Source organism: Musca autumnalis, unplaced genomic scaffold, assembly GCF_047663935.1.
Source record: "Musca autumnalis isolate F117 unplaced genomic scaffold, ASM4766393v1 scaffold_1, whole genome shotgun sequence".
Classification (NCBI taxonomy): Eukaryota; Metazoa; Arthropoda; class Insecta; order Diptera; family Muscidae; genus Musca; species Musca autumnalis.
Genome location: NW_027411644.1, coordinates 8,435,391 through 8,454,402, shown reverse-complemented (window position 1 = coordinate 8,454,402; position 19,012 = coordinate 8,435,391). Strand labels below are relative to the sequence as shown.

The 19,012-nt window shown below is 34.8% G+C and overlaps 1 protein-coding gene across 11 annotated transcripts in view; it reads left to right on the top strand.

The window, feature by feature from the left end:
• Positions 1-333: 333 nt before the first annotated feature.
• Positions 334-19,012, top strand: part of Nlg1 (Neuroligin 1) — a 239,577-nt gene continuing 220,898 nt past the window's right edge. For 3 of the 11 annotated variants that reach the window (XM_073964145.1, XM_073964126.1, XM_073964133.1), the window contains exon 1: positions 337-687. The gene's annotated coding sequence lies outside the window, so the exon portion shown is untranslated. Of the gene's footprint in view, positions 1,260-19,012 lie in introns of all 11 variants that reach the window. The other 8 variants (XM_073964088.1, XM_073964080.1, XM_073964119.1 and 5 more) reach the window with 7 other exon arrangements.

The following is a 19,012-nucleotide window of genomic DNA, read 5'->3' as shown; positions in this document are numbered from 1 at the left end:
GTTGCCTCTTTCCTTTAGTTAATATGCGATCAAGCCGATTTCCTTATATGAGGGAAAACATTTACAAGATTCAAACATTTCCACAAGAAATTGCCGATACATTTCCCATGTGTGGCACTGTAAATGAATGTGTCTCTTAAAACGTTTTCGGAAAAATTGTCTTCTCTTTCGAGGAAGCTCTGCAATTTTCCCACACATGAGGGCATAGAGAGCTATTTTAGAATATAAGAACATCGCAGGCATTATTTTGTTAAGTTCTCGACTTTTGTCACATGCCACGATCCTTGAAGCATTCAAATTTATCTCTCTAGAGATCTGAACAGCAGAATACCTTTCAGTTGAGTAACAAACGTCGAAAGTGAAACAACATCATCGGGAAAATTCCGTCAGTGCGATCGTCGACAAATAGAGAATAAAGAAAAACAAAAGAAAATAAAAAACAAATGATGTGCTCTTGTGTATTGTTGATGAAACACGCATAAGTTTAAAAAGTTTAAAAATAAGTCGTGGTGCTCATAGTACGCACGCACACACGCACCCTCTACATACATATTTCTTTTTCGGCCGAATAACGATAAAATGAAAACGACAACAACGCCAAATAAATGTACTTAAGAAAAATACAACAGCAAAAAATGAAAATAAATATGTCACTGTTGCAATAAAACCAAAACCTAAAGTCATTTGGTAATTTTCACTAAATGAAATTTATGGCCGGGGTTTATTTATTATTTGCATTCGGATAAACCGATGCATATTTGATTGAATGTGGATTTTCTTCCTTCACACCACAGAAAGTGTAAATAAATAAAGAGTGAGAGTGTGGTAAAAAAACGTGGAAATTTATAATAAATCTGTGACAACAAAATATGAAATATGTTTATTTGAAAAGAGTTTCGAGGAAAAAAACGAAACAACTCGTCGACAATCCCGCAGTTCAAAAGAAACGCAGCATTGAAATGCAATGTAAATATTTGTTGGTGGAACCAATTACAAACGCCGATTGCTTACTACTTCGCGCACAAACCCATATTCACACAACATAGGAGATAATGCGACAAACATATAAAATCACACCATTTCAAAGTTGTGCAATTTGTAGTTGTTACGACAAAGTGAAATATAAATTCAAATACATACATACAAGTTTAAATTAAAAAGTTCTATGCTAACAAAATACGTACACAATAAAAAGTTATGATCACGACGAAGAATAAGTATACGAATACATACCTAGTATGTATTAAAAAATTTACAATGTGTGTTTTAATTAATATTTAAAAATAATATTAAGAGTTCTTAAAAATTATCCTCTGTTTTGGTAGACAAATGTAATTGTTCGTGTAGTATTTTAATTATTAAGGCGTTCATGTCTCAGATTCCAAATGGCATAGTTATTTAAACGATATGCTCTTTATGGCTAACAATATATAAACGCCAACTCAAACTTGTCTTTTCTAAGAGACAAGGAGGTTGATTTTTTTAAATTATTATTTTACATAAACCTACGATAACATCGTATATTAAAACAATGCACATATTGTTTTTATCTAAATATTTCCATTAAAATTAATTTTGGCAAACAGAATCACAGTAAAATATAAAACAATTTATAAAATCACAAAATCAATTGTTATGTATTCGCTGGTGAATGGCTTGGTTCGATTTCCAGGCATGTCAACATCAAATTGACAACGGTGGCAAAATACCGCTCGTGTATTGTTGGTGTCTTAAGACACGTCGTTCGGACTCGACGTAGTTCCCACTAACATAATTGATCTCATTCTTTGATATGAGAGAAATCCAACTGTCCCTCGTGGGCAGAGCTCTGAAAACTTGCCGAATCCCACTCTCGAGTGAAACTTTTTTCGAATTCATGCAAGTTAAGGGGGGCAACTTGTCCGCTCCTACAAAACAAAAACTTACAATACCCCCAAATATAATTGATAGACCACTCCAAAAAAACTTGCCGAATCCCACTCTCGAGTGAAACTTTTTTCGAATTCATGCAAGTTGAGGGGGGCAACTTGTCCGCTCATACAAAACAAAAACTTACAATACCCCCAAATATAATTGATAGACCACTCCAAAAAAGAATTGCAAAAAAACGTACCCCCTCCCCCCACTTTTCACTCGTGGGTAAATAGGAGTTCTCCTCCTGGAACAATCATATATCATATTCACGGCATTATTTCGTGCTAACAATATAAAATAAGATTGATGCAACGTAATACCACATACAAAGAATTCTTTACGAAACCAAAAAAAAAAAAAAAAAATCTGCAATTTGTTTTTTTTATACCTTCCGCATTTATGCTAACGAGGGTATATACGCCTAATCGAAATAATGGTTTTAGACCCCAAGTATGTTTGGACGATTTGGAGCCGATGTAGCAATGTCCATTCGTCTGTCCGTCTGTCTGTCTGGCTGGCTGGTACGCACGATAACTCTCGAACCGATTTGGTCCAACATTTGGCCTTCGTAATATTTTGACCAAACTTTGTTTAAGTTCGAAGATAGGCCATATCGGTCCACTCCTTTAGGTACCTCCCCCACAAAAGTTCGAAAATGTTCGGAAAAATTGTGCGAACGATAACTAGATTTGGTCCATACTTTACACATCGTGAAATTTCTACCAGGCATAGATGAGATTCCAATATGAACTATATCGGTCCACTCCTTTGGGTACCTCCCACACAAAATTTTGGATAAGTTCAGTTTAGGATCTGCTCTCGAATCGCTTTGATTTGTGTTATGACGATATAAGCTTTATCAGGGGTAAGTCCATACTTCCTTAGAAAATAGTCCGAAAGGTTTAAAAACCCCTATGGCACCATGTGTAGTGGTTCGAACGCCCGATAACTCTCGAATTGATTAGACGATTCGGTCTAAAATTTGTCGTTCGTAATATTTTGTCCAAACTTAGTTTTAATGAAACAAAAAAATGAAACTGTTCGGAAAAATTATGCGCACAACAATTTTTCGAGTAACCGATTTTGTCCATACTGTTCGCATCATATGATCTCTACGGGATATAGATCAGTTTCGAATATGGACTATATAGGTCCACCTCTGCGAGGACTTCCCACACACAATTCTGGAAGAGTGCAGTTTAAGACTTGCTCTCAAATCGATTTGCTTTCGTTTTGTAACAACTTGTCTTCGCTGCCACCATTATTGCGATAGTACACGTTTATTCAGGGGAAAGTCCATATGGTAACATGGGGCGGCTTCGCCACTGGGGCGCCTTCGCCAGCACCGATTTTCTTGATAATTATAACTGCTACAGAAATGCCGTTAAAGGGAAAATTGTGAGTTTAACGAAGATCTTTCATCTCCCAAAAATTGACATTTCTATCAAATATATGATTGCTGATGCACGCGGTTTCATGTTTTTGGGGTATTGCGAAAAATATTCATGGTAGATATATTTTGTGATATCTTGTATACCTTTAGTGATATCAAAATTATATTTTATACCGTTAATAGACAACTACTGAAGAATATAAATCCAAATAATTTGCATGATAAAAGTAATTATAAATGTCAATATATTAATATTATGACCTATGTAGGGGGTGGGGCGGCTACGCCATGATAGGGGTGTTGTGGGTTAATGTGAGAAATATGTCAGGTTTAACTTAAATTGTTTATGCTATTGATATACCACGCTATAATGTGAAGTTGAAATCAAATATTGTGCTAAACCTATCTAATTTGGCAAAAATTTCATTTTCATGCCTAAATTCAAGGTACCTACTTGAATTAACGGCTAGAATATGCTTCTTTTTGTAAATTTTAGAATCATTGTTGATTATTAAATAGAAAACATGTTCCTTTTATGCATTATGTTGATATTTGGGAAGGAAGTATGGTAAATTCCAGTTTTAGAGTCCGTTGATATATATCCTATGTCGATGGCGAAGCTACCCCATGGGTGGGGAGGCTTCGCCACTTTTTAGACATTTTGTAAATTCTCAAAAATAATATTTTAAAAACAAAATTATAATCATTTATATATCAATACTTATAGTCAAGACATGCTAATATTCTTACCAAAAATAATATTTGGAAAAACTTTAATGATGTCGATATGAGAACATTTAAAAAAAAACGTGGCGAAGGCGCCCCATGTTACCATACTTGCTGAGAAAATAATCTGAAAGGTTTAAATATCCCTATGGCACCAAGTGCAGTCGCTGGAGCGCACGATGACTCTCGAAGGGATCAACTTAATCGGTTAAAAATTTGGACTTCGAATCCCTGGGTAGTACGTAAGATAACCCTCGAAGGGAGAAATCAATTTGGTCAAAACGTTGTACATCGTATTATATAGACGTCAGTAGTATTGTGTGTTACTTCTTTTCTTTAGGTCCAAAGCTGAGGGTATACCTCTGTCGGCCAAGCCGACTGATACTTTTTTACTTTTTGACTACTGTTTCTTTAATTTTAAGAAAGTTGTTTGTACCTATTTATACCTGTCAGAAATGGAATGACGCATATATTTAGATACTTAATATTTTACTATTTCTTCGAGCTCGTCTTCCTCTTCTTTACTCTATTGAAGCCTTGGCCTTCAAGTTCTGCGTATTGTCATACGACCTGTACTTACACACCTTTTAAGCCGGTTCATTATCGCTCAATTGTAGAACATGGTCTAGCCAACGCAATCGTTGTATCTCGATACGTTGAAGTAGATTTTTCGACGAATTTATCTCTCAAATACAGCAAGTTCATCTGCATGCCCAAGTTCCCAGCCTTCGGAACCATACATTAGCACAGACAGTGTCAGTGTTTTGTAAAGTGTTATTTTTGTTTTACGAGATGTGTCCTTGTTATACCCTATACCACAATGTGGAAAAGGGTATTATAAATTTGTTTTGGTAAAAATTCATGTAACGCCGCGAAATATTCGTCGGAGACCCCCAATGTGGTATACCATTCTTCATATCTCGACGAGATAAAGCGATTTTGAGATGTGTGTCCGTCCGTCAGTCAGTCCGTCCGTCCGTCCGTCTGTCCATTATAAATTGTAAACACGCTCCAGGCCGCAATTATGGATCGATCGTTACGAAATTTTGTATGGAGGTCGGGTTCAGATCAGAATAGATCCCTATTCTTATTGGTGATGATCGTGAAATATTTAGCGGGTGAAATGGACCAAAAACACAATATTTATCCAATTTTCTAGCGGCTCTGTAGGTCTCAATAATAGTCCAATCAACGCGTAATTTTAAATAAGGTAAGACTATATCACAAAGGAGAAGGTTGCAATTTGAGATGGCGATTGGATAATATTTAGAGGGTTAAATGGACCAAAACTTTTGTGTGAAAATTGTGAAAAATTTTAATATACAGCTTATATCTTAATTCCTGGAAGTGACATTCCGGACAAGTGAGACATACTTGAAAGTGGAACGCTTGACCTTACAATTGATGCCAATTATGTTGGTGTGCATAATCAGATAATAGAGTTACAGCCTAATATATCCCGTTATTTGTTTGTAGTGTAATAATAAACTCGCTAGAAGTCGCAATTATACATCAATAGTCACGAAATTTTGCACCGGGTAAGAGTATAGGTCGAAAAAGATGCCTACAATTTTGAATGATGATCTGATATTCTTTAGCGGGTGAAATGGACCATTACTTTTGTATGAAAAATATAAAAATTTTATTTTTGGTCGATATTTTAATTCCTTGAGGACATATATATTTCGCAAAGTAGCCTACATATGGAAAACAACTACTGACCTTTCCTCTGATGTAAATTGCAATAAAGTGTTTGCTAGATAACGGGCCTACTGCCTAATATATAATGGGTTCTGTGTAGAGAACTACATTTTTATACCATGCTACATATTGTCTCTCCATAAGTTCATGTAACACCACGAAATATTCGTCCTAGACCCTTATATATGGTATGCCAAAATTCATATCTCTACGAGATAAAGCGATTTAGAGATGTGTGTCCGTCCATTAAAAATTGTAAACAAGCTTTTAAGGCCGCAATTATGGACCGATTGTAACAATTTTTTTAAGGATATTGGGTTCGGGCCAGAATAGAAATGATTAGATTTTGGTGATGATCGTGAAATGTTCACGGGATGAAATGGACCAAAAACAAAATTTTAATCAATTTTGTAGCGACTCTGTAGGTCAAAATAATAACCCGCAAAAATTTAAACAAAGTTTGAGTTTATGATGAAGAAGAAGCGTACAAACCAACGTGAAGATCAGATAATACTTAGCGGGTTAATGGACTGAAACTTTTGTGTGAAATTGGTAAAAATTTCAATAACGTAGCGGTTAAACAACGGAAGTAGTAGTACTACATAAGTGGGTTTCATTACATTTTAGTTTGTGTGAACTAAATTTTCCTTTCCTGCTACAAAAATGTCTTTGTCATGCTAGATAACTTTTTGGTTTTGGTCATAAGTATTATACATTACATCTCTGATATTGGATAATTAGATTTTCACAATCATTGAAAATAAGTTCCGTGGAGAGCGTTTGTCCAGGGATAGTGGTATAGGGTATCCAATGGTCGGCTCCGTCCGACTATAGACTTTTCTTACTTGTTTTTAAACTGATTACTTAGGCCAAAGTTGTATCTGTTGTTCAGTTCTATTCTTCTCAAAATTATTATTATTTATTCCTTTTGATCCAATAAGGAACATATGGCCACAAAAAAATTATTCCGTTCTAATATATTTAATGCCAAATATTTGATTTCACTCCAACTTCGTCCCATACTCGCTGCTTCTGCCTCAACAGACCTTATCCAAATGTTTGCAGGTCAAACTCTATTGCGGCTACTTTGCGGATCCCTCTCAAGCGCTTGCTGGCAATGTCGTCTCTGTCCTTCCGTAGGTTATGACCTATACATTTCCATTTTCGTCTCCTTATTCCTAGGCTAAACGGTTTCTCATTAGTTTCCCGCCATATTGGGCCAGAATATGCCACTTATTTTTCGCAAACACCTGCTTATGAACATTTCCAACGATTTAGCCTGATTTGCCGCCGCGTTCCATGTCTCACATCCACACATGACTACAGATTTAACATTCGATTAAAACATCCTCCATTTTGTTTGCTTGGAGATAATTATATTTGTCCAAGTTTAATGCCAGACCCACTTTAACAGATTCTCTTTTCAATTTTTCAAAGGTATAAGTGCCAGATCCACCTTAGCAGATCCTCTTTTGACTTTTTTATACCCTCCACCATAATATCGACTGTAAAATTAAATTTGTCATTCCGTTTGTAACACATCGAAATATTCTTCTTGATAAGGGCAAAATTCTAAGTCGATAAAAGCATGCCCGTCTGTCCGTCCATCCATCTGTTGAAATCAAGATACAGCTCGCAATTTTTTAAATAGAGATTTATAATTTGGTGTTACAGCTTCCGGACGAGGACGATTGGTGTTGCGAATGGGCTATATCGGTCCACGTTTTGATATAGCCCCCATAGAACGGTAACACCCGATTTTTGGTATTTTGAATGTTTTAGCCTCATTATCACACCGAAATGGCTGAAATTTGGTAATTAGTTTTCGTTGGGGGTATTAAACTTTCCACCAAAAATGTGTTGCCTCCCGATTTTCGGCATTTTGAAGGTTGTGGCCACAATAATCCACCGAAACGGCTGGCATTTGGTATTTAGTCTTCATTTGGGGTAATTAACGTCCCACATGAAATTTTTCGGCATAGGTTCACGCCTTCATATAGCCCTCAAAAAAAGGTACCTCCCGATTTTCGGTGTTTTGAAGGTTGTGGTCTCAATATTCCTCAGAAATGGCTGAAATTTGGGGGGAATAAAATTTCCCCCCATGAATTTGTCGGTATAAGTCCACGTCTTAGTATACCTCATCATTTCCGGTATTTTGAAGGTTGTGGCCTCATTATCACACTGAAAGGACCGAAATTTGGTACTTTGTCTTCGTTGGGGTTATAAAACTTTCTCTCAGAAATTTGTCGGTCCACGCCTTCTTATAGCCCCCATATAACTGCTGAAATTTGGTACTTAGTCTTTGTTGGCCTTTCTGACTGAAATTCGTCGGTATTGGTCCACGTTTCGATATAGCGCCCCATAGAACGGTACCTTCCGATTTTCGTAATTCTGAAAGTAGTGACGTCAATATACCACCGAAAGACTGAAATTTGTTATTCAATCTTCCATGGGGTTCTAAAATATTCCAGAAGAGAATTATCCGTATAGGTCCGCGGGTTCAACAGCGTACCTCTTGAATTTTGGTATTTTGTCTTTTTTGAGTCTAAAAACTTTCCGCCAGAAATTTGTATGTACAGATCGACGTTCTGATATAGCTCCCATGGAACGGTACCTCCTGAATGTCGGTATTTTGAAAGTTAGCCACATTGTTTTACCGAACTTGCTGAACTTTGGTATTTAGTCTTCTTTATAAACGAAAGGAAACTAATTTGTGCATTTTACTTCAATACAACTCGTGGTGAAGGGTATAACTTTACAAAACGCACTGTCAGCCTGCAAAATTTACTGATCCCCACTAATATCATGATTTCATCCCGGCGAAGGGAATTATCAATTGGCTTTCCAACAATAACAATGAGAAAACAAACAGAAAACAGCGAAGGCACGCGCAAAAGGGAATTTTTAAATAAATTCCAACAACATACTCACAGGTAACTGTGTTGATGTTCCTTCAACTTACAGAAATCGATGATTTCTTAGTTGAATCGTGCTGTCAGCTTGCAAATATTTTGTTCTGGTGTTTTTTTTTTGGGAAAGCCGAAAAGTGAGCATCATTCTAATTACCATGAGAATACTCAATGCTTAAAGAGTTCAGGTTTTCACTAGAAAATTCATAATTTCAAAAACTGAAAAGCCAATTGATAATTCCCTTCGTCGGAATGAAATCATGATATTGGTAGCGATCAGTAAATTTTGCAGGCTGTTAGTGCGTTTGGTAAACATTACTCTCTGTAAAGAAAGTAATGATGAAGTTAGCCAATGGGGGAATACTCCAGACTTAAGCAATCGTTTTCTTAAATTTAAACGGTTTAGTATCTATGGACGGACCAGATCCTGAGAAAAAGGATAAAAATAGTATCTGTTTTTGTTATATTGTCTTTTACGAACCTTTTTAGCTTACGAAAACTCGAGCAAAACTGTAAAAGGAATTTGACCTCGGAGATTTTCACCTTGAAGATAAAGGGGTAAAATTTTGCCGTCAGGAGTAAATCCAATTTGGACAAAATGATTCCTTTTGACATCAAGGTCTCAAGTCTTTTGGGGCTCATAACCGCGAAAATGCATGTGATAGGGAAATATGCCGGTACACGTGTCTTCTTTTATTGGACTTCTGTCAAGCTGCGGTGGTAATTCACGTACCTTATATACGTACCTTATAACAATATCGTCCGATTTTAGTTATTTTCATGTGGGCGTTACTTTGTTTCTCGGATTCCTAACGTATCTTGAAGGTTTGACACATGAATGACTGTAATTTGAATTTTGTATTATCACTGATAGATAACAGCCTAACTTATTATTAAATATTTAATATATCTTGAGCGGTGGAATTTATTTTCGGTGTCGACTCCGGAGTTGGAGTCCGAGTCGTGAAAAAAATTGGACTGGATTCGGAGTCGTATTGGCTCGACTCCAAAGTACTCTTACTAACTAGCTGTTACAGCTCGGCTGTTAATCGGTTCCTGCGGCCTTGTTATCCTGCAGCTGGTACTGTATAACTGGACTGTATAAACTCTATATAATCTTTTGGGATTGGATCTGTGATATCTACGTCGTAGTCGTTAGTTTTGGATACCAAAAGTTTTCTCCCTCCATATCCGGAGAATAGTATCTGCATCTGTAACCTGACTACCTTCTTCGTGTCTACACTATTTGGTAGCATTTTTGGACTTCATTGTACATTTCTTTTTTTTTACATTCCTGATTTTCAGGGTCAGATGTTTCTTCTTGTAAAATATCTGCTCGTCTCACAGTGGTTGAAATCACTGTCTAGCGGCACGAAATTAATAACTTGCAATCCAATTGATATGTATATGTTTCTGAAATTTTGCAAAACTCTGTGTCTGTGGGTAATAATGGACCGAATATTGATAACATCGGCTAAAGTTTTGATATAGCCCCCATATAACGGTACCTCCAGATTTTGGATATTTTGAGGATTTAAGCCACACTTTCCTATCAAATTAATTGTAATTTAGTACTTAGGGTTCCTTGTGGTCACTAAACTTTTCCACCAAAAATTGTGGACATAGGTCCACGTTTGGATATAGCCGTATCTCCCGATTACTCGTACTTTGAGTATTTTATCCACATTTTCAGACCAAATAAGCTGAATTTTGTCATTGGAATTTATCGGCAAGAGTTGCGGCTTGTTGCAGCCAAAATTTGATTATTTCGAATCTAGGAAGTCCAACTTCGTCAAAAACGAGGACTGAACATCACAGAACATTTGTAGTTACGCTCCATTCAACAAATTATATTACACTTAAAAACACAATAATAATTATTTTTGAAAATGTATTAATACATAACTATGCACCTACAGGCCCCAAACTGTTTTTATTACAGTGTTTTATTTAACTTGCTTTAGTGTCCGTTTAGTTCAAATCTAGTAACACATTTTTCACACAGTTGCATTTGACTAATAGAACTAAAACTTTGCACACTTTTCAGATTTGGATGACAATACATATATATGAAACCAAAACCAATATGGGTCCATTTTCCTTAGTCCCCATACAGCGTTACCACCCGATTTCAAGTATATTGAGGATTTTATCTTCATTTTTAGCCCGAATTGTTTGTAACTTGATATCTGGAGTCCCCAATGGTACAGAATCTTCCCCACCAACATTTGTGGACATGGGTCCAGGTTTTGTATAGCCCCCATATAACGGTATCACCTGATTTCAGTCACTTTAAAGTTTTCATCTATATTATCGGCTTAAATTGGTTATGGGGTTCTCAATGGTCAAAAAGATGTATTTACTAAAAAGTTAAAAATAAAAAATAATTTTAAAAAATTAAGTTACAAGGTTTTATTTAGAAATGCACTAAAAACTACAAAATAATTTGTTTCGCTTTGTCTTAAAAATATATCCTTCTTCATGATGGAATCTCTCAAATAAAACGTTTGCATTTAAACCAAAAATAATGACCAAATTAAACGGCAAGCGCTTTATTTGAGAGATTATATCATGAAGAAGAACATATTTTCGAGGCTAAGCTAAAAATTATTTCCAGTTTTTAGTACATTTATAAATAAAACACTGTAATTTATTTTTTTTTTATTTTTTTAAATTTAAATGACACCCTCCACTATTAATTAAAAATATTTTTTTAGGTTTATTCAGAATTTATTTAACAATTAAACAAGTATGAAGTCAGTGTTTCGGCCGCAATTTAGTAAATCAAATTTCTTACATTTGGTAGTGAATAACTAATTGAATATTTACAACAACAGAAAACTAAAATAGCATTTTAGTCAGCAGAGTGTCTGTAATCGATACAATGGAAAATATTTCACAATTTTATAGTTTGATTTTTCGATTTTCGTGCCACTATATCAGTGTTTTCGATCAGAAAATGTGTGCTTTTATCCAAATTGTAGCAAGTCTTTCATTCAACAGGGTGAAGCTGGAGACGAGATGTTTTAACCTCCGACTAACTACAAATGCGGAACTAACCTCTTGTTTCCTGTCATGACAGCTACAATACAGTGCGTCGCTTTTAGGTGTTGCTGTGGCGCCTCTCCCAATCGATCGTATTTCCTGTATAGCAGTAGTAACGGCGTTGTACCTTGCCAATTTTTTACTGTTCTTATAGATGAACGAGCGGCACCCCGAGAAATTAAACACTTTTAGAAAGTTTTCCTTTTCCATTTGGATTCTAATGAAAGCTTAAAAAGTCACATTTTTGCTTGTAATGATCGACAACACAAATTTCTTGAATAGTTATTCCGATTTTGTTGGTCTAAGAACAACGTCCACCTTTAGTTTTTTTTCTATGTTTGTGATGAAAGTTCCGTCTCAAATGTTGCCTTTCATTACTTCTTTATAAACATATTTACTTTGAAATTAAATTGTCATGAAATGGTGTAGATTAATCACCATCTGTTATTTCATAGGTGTTTTCTGGTAACCCATCAAAAAACTTCCAACATTATGCACTTTCCTATAAATCTTTCTATCGGCGACATCAAAATCAAAGTCGTCATTTTTGTTTATTTATAATCTATCAAATTGAAGAAGAAAAAACAACATGAATGATTATGCATAGTATAGTATACAATTTATTTGCAATATGCCAAGAATTGTATTGAACGTCAGAACTGTTTTTCAAAATGTTTTACTTTTGACGTACAGTTTTGGGTTATAAAAACTGATGGACGGGTGGAACAAAAACATATTTATATTTACACAATTTGTGATATTTTTTTACAGTTAATAGACAAAACGAAAAAAAAACAACAAAATCAAATGGAATTAATGAGCATTAATTGTGTAAATAAATACAGCAAAAACAAATAATAATTAAATCGGTTCAATATTTAAACAAGTAATAAAAACAAAAACATATGGAGTTGTAATAAAATAAAAAAACACATACTAATGCCTGTAAATTTAAGATTAATAGAATTAAATGTAACACAAAATCTCCGGGATTAAGTTTTTCTCTTTGGAGAATAAAATTAAATTTTTAAAAACCCCGGCACTTACCGCAATGCAGCATCAGCAGCGGCAACTATAAAAACGTTCATAAATGATTTATGTTAATGGATTCTATTGACGATTGTTTTGGTTGTCTATTTTTGGCTACTATCACGATGGCCTAATGGCATATATAATGGGAACTACACATTTGCTCTCTTAAATTGTGGAATTTCCATTCTCATCCATCCTCTGTCCCAGTCAGCGATCGTAGAAATTTATGGGTTTTCCCAGTACTTTGCTCAAGAAGATTTTTGTTTTCTTCGATGAAAACACGACATTTTCTAGATTGAAATTTAATTTATGACAATGGCATGGCGTTCTGTTCTTGTTTTCCGCATTCTGTGTGCAAGAGAAGAAGAAAACTTTACGTGTTACATTGATAAAAAAGGTAGTTTTACCTTCCTTCATACATATGTGGGCATGTACAATTTTGTTTCGATCAGCTAAAAAACTTGACAGCAGCATTTGTTTTTAAAAAAATACTTGATACGTTTATGACTCAATATTACTAAAAAATATTTTCTCACCCACTATTTTTTAAAAAATAATTTTTACAATTACTTTTACGTCATGACTAATAGTGGAAACAATCAATCTGATTTTACGTTATCCATGGCAATATCAATGCCATAGCACACATTCTCCCCCAATAAATTTCAAAATAATTGGACTATTGAACATTTGCAAGGCCGTACCATTAAATTAACACTTTTCTAACAAATTAAGTTTGTAATAAAAATTGGTAGACATGCGTAGTGTTTGCTATTTTATGTGCCATAGGGTAGACATTTAAAATTTCTTACGTATCCCAAAATTTAATGAAAGAAAAACATAATTTATGCAAACAGTAAACAAAAATCAATGTTCAATGAACATGGCTGATAAACAAATGTATTGATTTTTTAATTCAGTTCTATAGGGGCATATGAACTCAAATATAAACACCTAAATGTTGTTAATAAGCCATTATTTCCTATTAGAATGAATACTAATCTGTGTAAACAAAACTATATACTCATAATTTTTGACGGGGCATGAGGGAATGATGCTTTTTTTAACTAACAATAAGTTATGTTCCACAATGGGGAAATACGCCTTTTTCAGATGTAATTCGAATTATTTTAGTTGTAATTCGAGAATTCCATATGTAATTAGTAACATTTTATTTATAATTCGAGAATTCCATTTGTAATTCGAAACAGTTCAATTGTAAATCGAATTATTCCATTTGTAATTCGATTTTATCCTATTGCAATTCGAATTATTTCATTTGTAATTCGAATTACTCTATTTGTAATTCGAATTACTCTCTTTGAAATTCGAATTACTCTCTTTGTAATTCGAATTATTCAATTTGTAATTCGATTTTTTTATTTGTAATTCGGATTATTCCATTTGCGATTCAAATTATTCCATTTGTAAGTCGAAATATTCCATTTGTAATTCGAAACATTTCCAATTGTAAATCGAATTAATCCATTTTTAATTCGATTTTATCCTTTTGTAATTCGAATTATTCCATTTGTAATTCGAATAATTTCATTTGTAATGCGAATTACTCTCTTTGTAATTCGAATTATTTTATTTGTAGTTCGAATTGTTTTATTTGTAATTCGAATTATTTCATTTGCGATTCGAATTATTCCAACCTTCAAAATATCGGAAATCGGGAGGTACCGTTCTATGGGGGCTATATGAAGACGTGGACCCATGCGGACAAATTTCAGGTGTAAAGTTTCATACCTCTAACGAAGACTTAATACCACATTTCAGCCATTTCGGTGGGATTAGTAGACCACAAATCCTTGTATATATTTTTGCATATGTTTTGTTTTGCATATGCTCATTTTATGTGTTAATCCGGTGGGTTAATCCTGTTAAGTGTAACCGGGGTATTATATTATTTAGGCTTAGTTTTTAGTAATTCATTTTGGATTGTTCTCCGGAGTTTTCTTTTTATATCCTCCACCATAATATGGAGGGTATAATTAAATTTGTCATTCCGTTTGTAACACATCGAAATATTCGTTAGAGACCTTATAAGGTATATATATTCTTGATCAGTATAACATTCTAAGTCGAAATAGTCATGTCCGTCTGTCTATTGAAATCAATATACATGTCGCTATTATTAAGATAGAGCTTTATAATTTTGTATAGAAGTTTCATTTACTTCTAGGATGTTTCGACGTTTTGATATAGCCCCCTTAGAACGGTACCTCCCGATTTTGATATTTTGAAAGCTTTAGCCTCACTATAACACCTAAGTGGCTTAAATTTGGCATTTAATCTTCGTTGGGGGTTTAAACTTTCCACCTGAAACATGTCGGTATAGGTCCACTCCTTCATATAGCCCCCATAGAACGGTAACTCTCGATTTTCCGTATTTTTATGGTTTTAGCCTCATTATAACAACGAAAAGGCTGAAGTTTGGTATTTAGTGTTCATTGGAGGTATAACATTTTCTACCTGAAAATTATCGGTCCTGAAAAATTATAGGTCCACGTCTTCATATAGCCCCCATAGAACGGTACCTCCCGCTTTCCGGTATTTTCAAGGTTTTAGCCTCAATATCCCACCGAAATGGCTGGAAATTTAGTCTTCGTTTGGGAAGTAAACCTTTCCACGCGAAATTTATCGCTATAGGTCCACGTCTTTATATAGCCCCCGTAGAAAAAATTGTGGCATCAATATCCCACCGAAGTGGCTGAAATTTGGCATTTAGTCTTCGTTGGTGGTATAAAACTATCAACCTGATATTTTTCGTTATAGGTCCAGATAGATCTTCATATAGCCTTTACAGAACTGTACCTCCCGATTTTAGGTATTTTCATGGTTTTAACCTCAATATCCCACCGAAATGGCTGACATTTGACTAGCGACTACGGCTATCGGCTTAGACATTTGGTATTTACTCCTCGTTGGGAGTATAAAACTTTCCACCTGAAATTTTTCTGTGTAGGTCCACGTCTTCGTATAGCCCCCATAGAACGGCAACTCCCGATTTCCGGTATTTTGAAGGTTGTGGCCTCAGTATGCCAACGAAATGGCTGACAATTTGTGTTTAGTCATCGTTGGTGTTATAAAACTTTCCACGAGAAATTTATGGGCATAGATCTTAATATAGCCTCCATAGAACCGAACTCGCGGTGAGTATCATCAATTAAAATATTATTCTCCTCCAAGGAATTAGAGTTAACGTAGTAGTTAGTAGTTGTTCATACGAAGTTCGGCCCGTTTGAACTTAACGCCGTTCTTACTTATCATACATATCTTTTCGACCATGAGGGTATGGCCGCTATATAAGTATATGATGCGGTTCGTTTTTATAACCTCAGGCTAATTTTATATTAACCATAAAAATAATGGTTTTATACTTCAAGTACATTTTGATGGAATCCGTTTCTGACATTTTGGAGTCGATGTAGCCATGGGGGTCCTTCTTTCTGCCTGTCTTGCTGGTTGGCTGGATTACACGATAACTGTCCATCGGAGCAAGGGATTTGGTATAAATTGTACATCCTAACCCAGCAAAATTTGAAGGAAGGGGTTCCATGCGATGACGTGATTTCATGGCATCTTTTGCATTGGTTCAAACCAGGGTTTCGGAGTCGAGGTATTTTTGGCTCGACTCCGACTCCAGACGAGTTTTTTTTCACGACTCCGACTCCGACTCCGGGTCGACTCCGAGAATGAATTCCTATACCACTAAAAAAATAAAATATGCAAAAAATTTTAATTTTTCGTATATTTTGGCCTATATAGGCTAATGTGTTAGCTTTCCCTTACATATTGATTAGAAAGGGCATTCGTTCGAATACATTCGAGCATATCAATATTGTTTCTGCCGAATCTTACATTGAAAAACATCAAAGTTAACAAGTTTTTTCGATTTTCCTTTTTTGCAAGAGAATAGTCTGGACGGAATTTTTCCGCGTGAGAAAATCTTTAAGCTTTCAAAATATGTGAAAATTAAGGGGCAATACAAATCATAAGGACTGCATGCAATAAAAATTATAAGCAATTCATGACCAAGTTTCAAACTGGGTTTAGTGTGATTAGCCTCAAAAGGAGACCCCCAGTTGTAAAGCTCAATAAAAACCATTTTTCATGATTTTTTCGAGAAAACTACGTAGCTTTTTGGCAGATTTTTTTCTTCATCTGACAGAGAAAAATATTACGAAGTTTTGAGGCCGTCTACGAAATCCTGTTTTTATTAAAGCATTGTGCGGTGCCAACTCTAGCTCGAAAACTAATAAATCAATAGTCATATATTTATGTGGCCGATTTCGAGAAAAACACTGTTTATATGCTGCATACAAAATAAAATAAATTGTTCCCATTCAACGCCCATACTAAGGCAATATTGTTCCGATCAACTTAAAATGTTGACCATCTATTCTATGATATTTATACTTTCTACTTTTCTTCTGAAAATTATAAGTAGGGAACACCCCTTAAACTACAATCCAGAGCTCAAAATTTGGATATATTGTGTAGGCAGCACGTAGGCAGATGGATGTTTTCAGGAACTGAAAAATTAGCAGACGATGAGATTTCGTGCATGAAAATATTCTACAAAAATGTTGCTAAAAAAATTTTATGTAGGGTCGGTCCATTTGGACAAGAAATCTATATTGTCATGTTTTCATTGTCCTTTATCACTTTTACCCGATCCTTTCTCATGAAAACTCTGTGACTATGTATTTCATTGAATTTCGTATAGTCAACTGATTGTGTAAAAAACTCGGATACACATAAACTATATCTGTTTCTGGCGGACAGATCCGGTTATTTGAATGTCTACATCTAAATGAATCCTAGAAGAAGATTCGCCGTTTATCAGACTTCTGAGTTATGTCGGGATGAAACTGTCGTTGACCAACGACAAATATGATGCCATAATTCAGTAGAGTAACCATCCGAATTTCATATATAGTTAGTAGATTATGCGAAATTTACCGAAATTCCGAACAGCAATTTTTCCACCCCTAGATCTTGACTTCCATTTTGTGTCACTGGGTATTCAGTAAGATTTCCCAAAGAGATCACAATATCTTTAATAGAAGACAAGGATGACTTCTCATAAAAACAAGACGAGAATAATAATAGACCTTTGTGAGAAGAACAGTAAGACTTCTTAACTTTACTTAAAAAAACTTTACTTTTGTTTGCAAAATGTAAAGAAATTGGATCAACAAAATATGATGAATAGATGGATGAATAGATTACACTTCAAATATAAATATCCTGTAAATTGTCCCTTAACTTAGTATAATATACCGTTTGCATATATGTTTTCTTATACGTTTTTTTTTTAAATAAATAATTATTTTTAAAAAATGTTCTTGTTCAAAATTTAATATTATATTTCTATAACGTGGAAAAAAATTTGCCCGGAGTCGGAGTGGAGTTATTTTTTTCGATTCAGACTCCGACTCCGACTCCAGCAAAATTGCTCGACTCCGACTTCGAAACCCTGGTTCAAACGAAGTCGTGAAAGATCCGATATTTTCATTAGCATTTGAGCCAATGCAAAGGAAGTCGTGAAAGATCCGATATTTTCATCAGCATTTGAACCCATTCCATCGATCCGATAGAGATGAATTTTATGTTTTTGTTTATACAAATTTTTCTAAATATATAAGATTAATTATTTACAATAGACCTGATGTTGTCATAGACTCGAAATCACAAACAACGTTGTTAAAACTCTCGTCGTAATGATAATGTCATTGCAAAGGGTTGGTGAAAATGACATGCCAAAGCATTGGTGGAAATGACATGCTTTGGATCCAAAAATGAATAGCATCTTTTGGGGTCCACGCTCATATAAAATTCATAGATGAAGATGCTAAAAAGATGACATGCCAGCTCACTTGCACCCATGATTGAATGACATCTTTGGCATCGAACATTTTGCTGGGAATATTTTCATCAAACATAGTTTAAGTTCAATGGTAAATCTCGGAACACTCTTACCGGTGCCACCACATTGTGTAAAGTTAAACATCACTTAGATAAAGTATCAAAATATTACCATGACTGGGGCATCAAAATTAATCCTGCCAAAACCGAGGCCATATGCATTAGGAATGCTTCCGGGAAATGCAAAAGATTTGTGGTTCCCGAAAGTAAAACTTTAAAACTATCCCTCAATAGTGTTGACATTTCTGTAGGAAATACTATGAAGTATTTAGGGATTATATTATATATATATATATATTTATTCCTTTAAACTCCTATGAGGAGCATAGGGCCACAATTTAGGGATTACATTTAA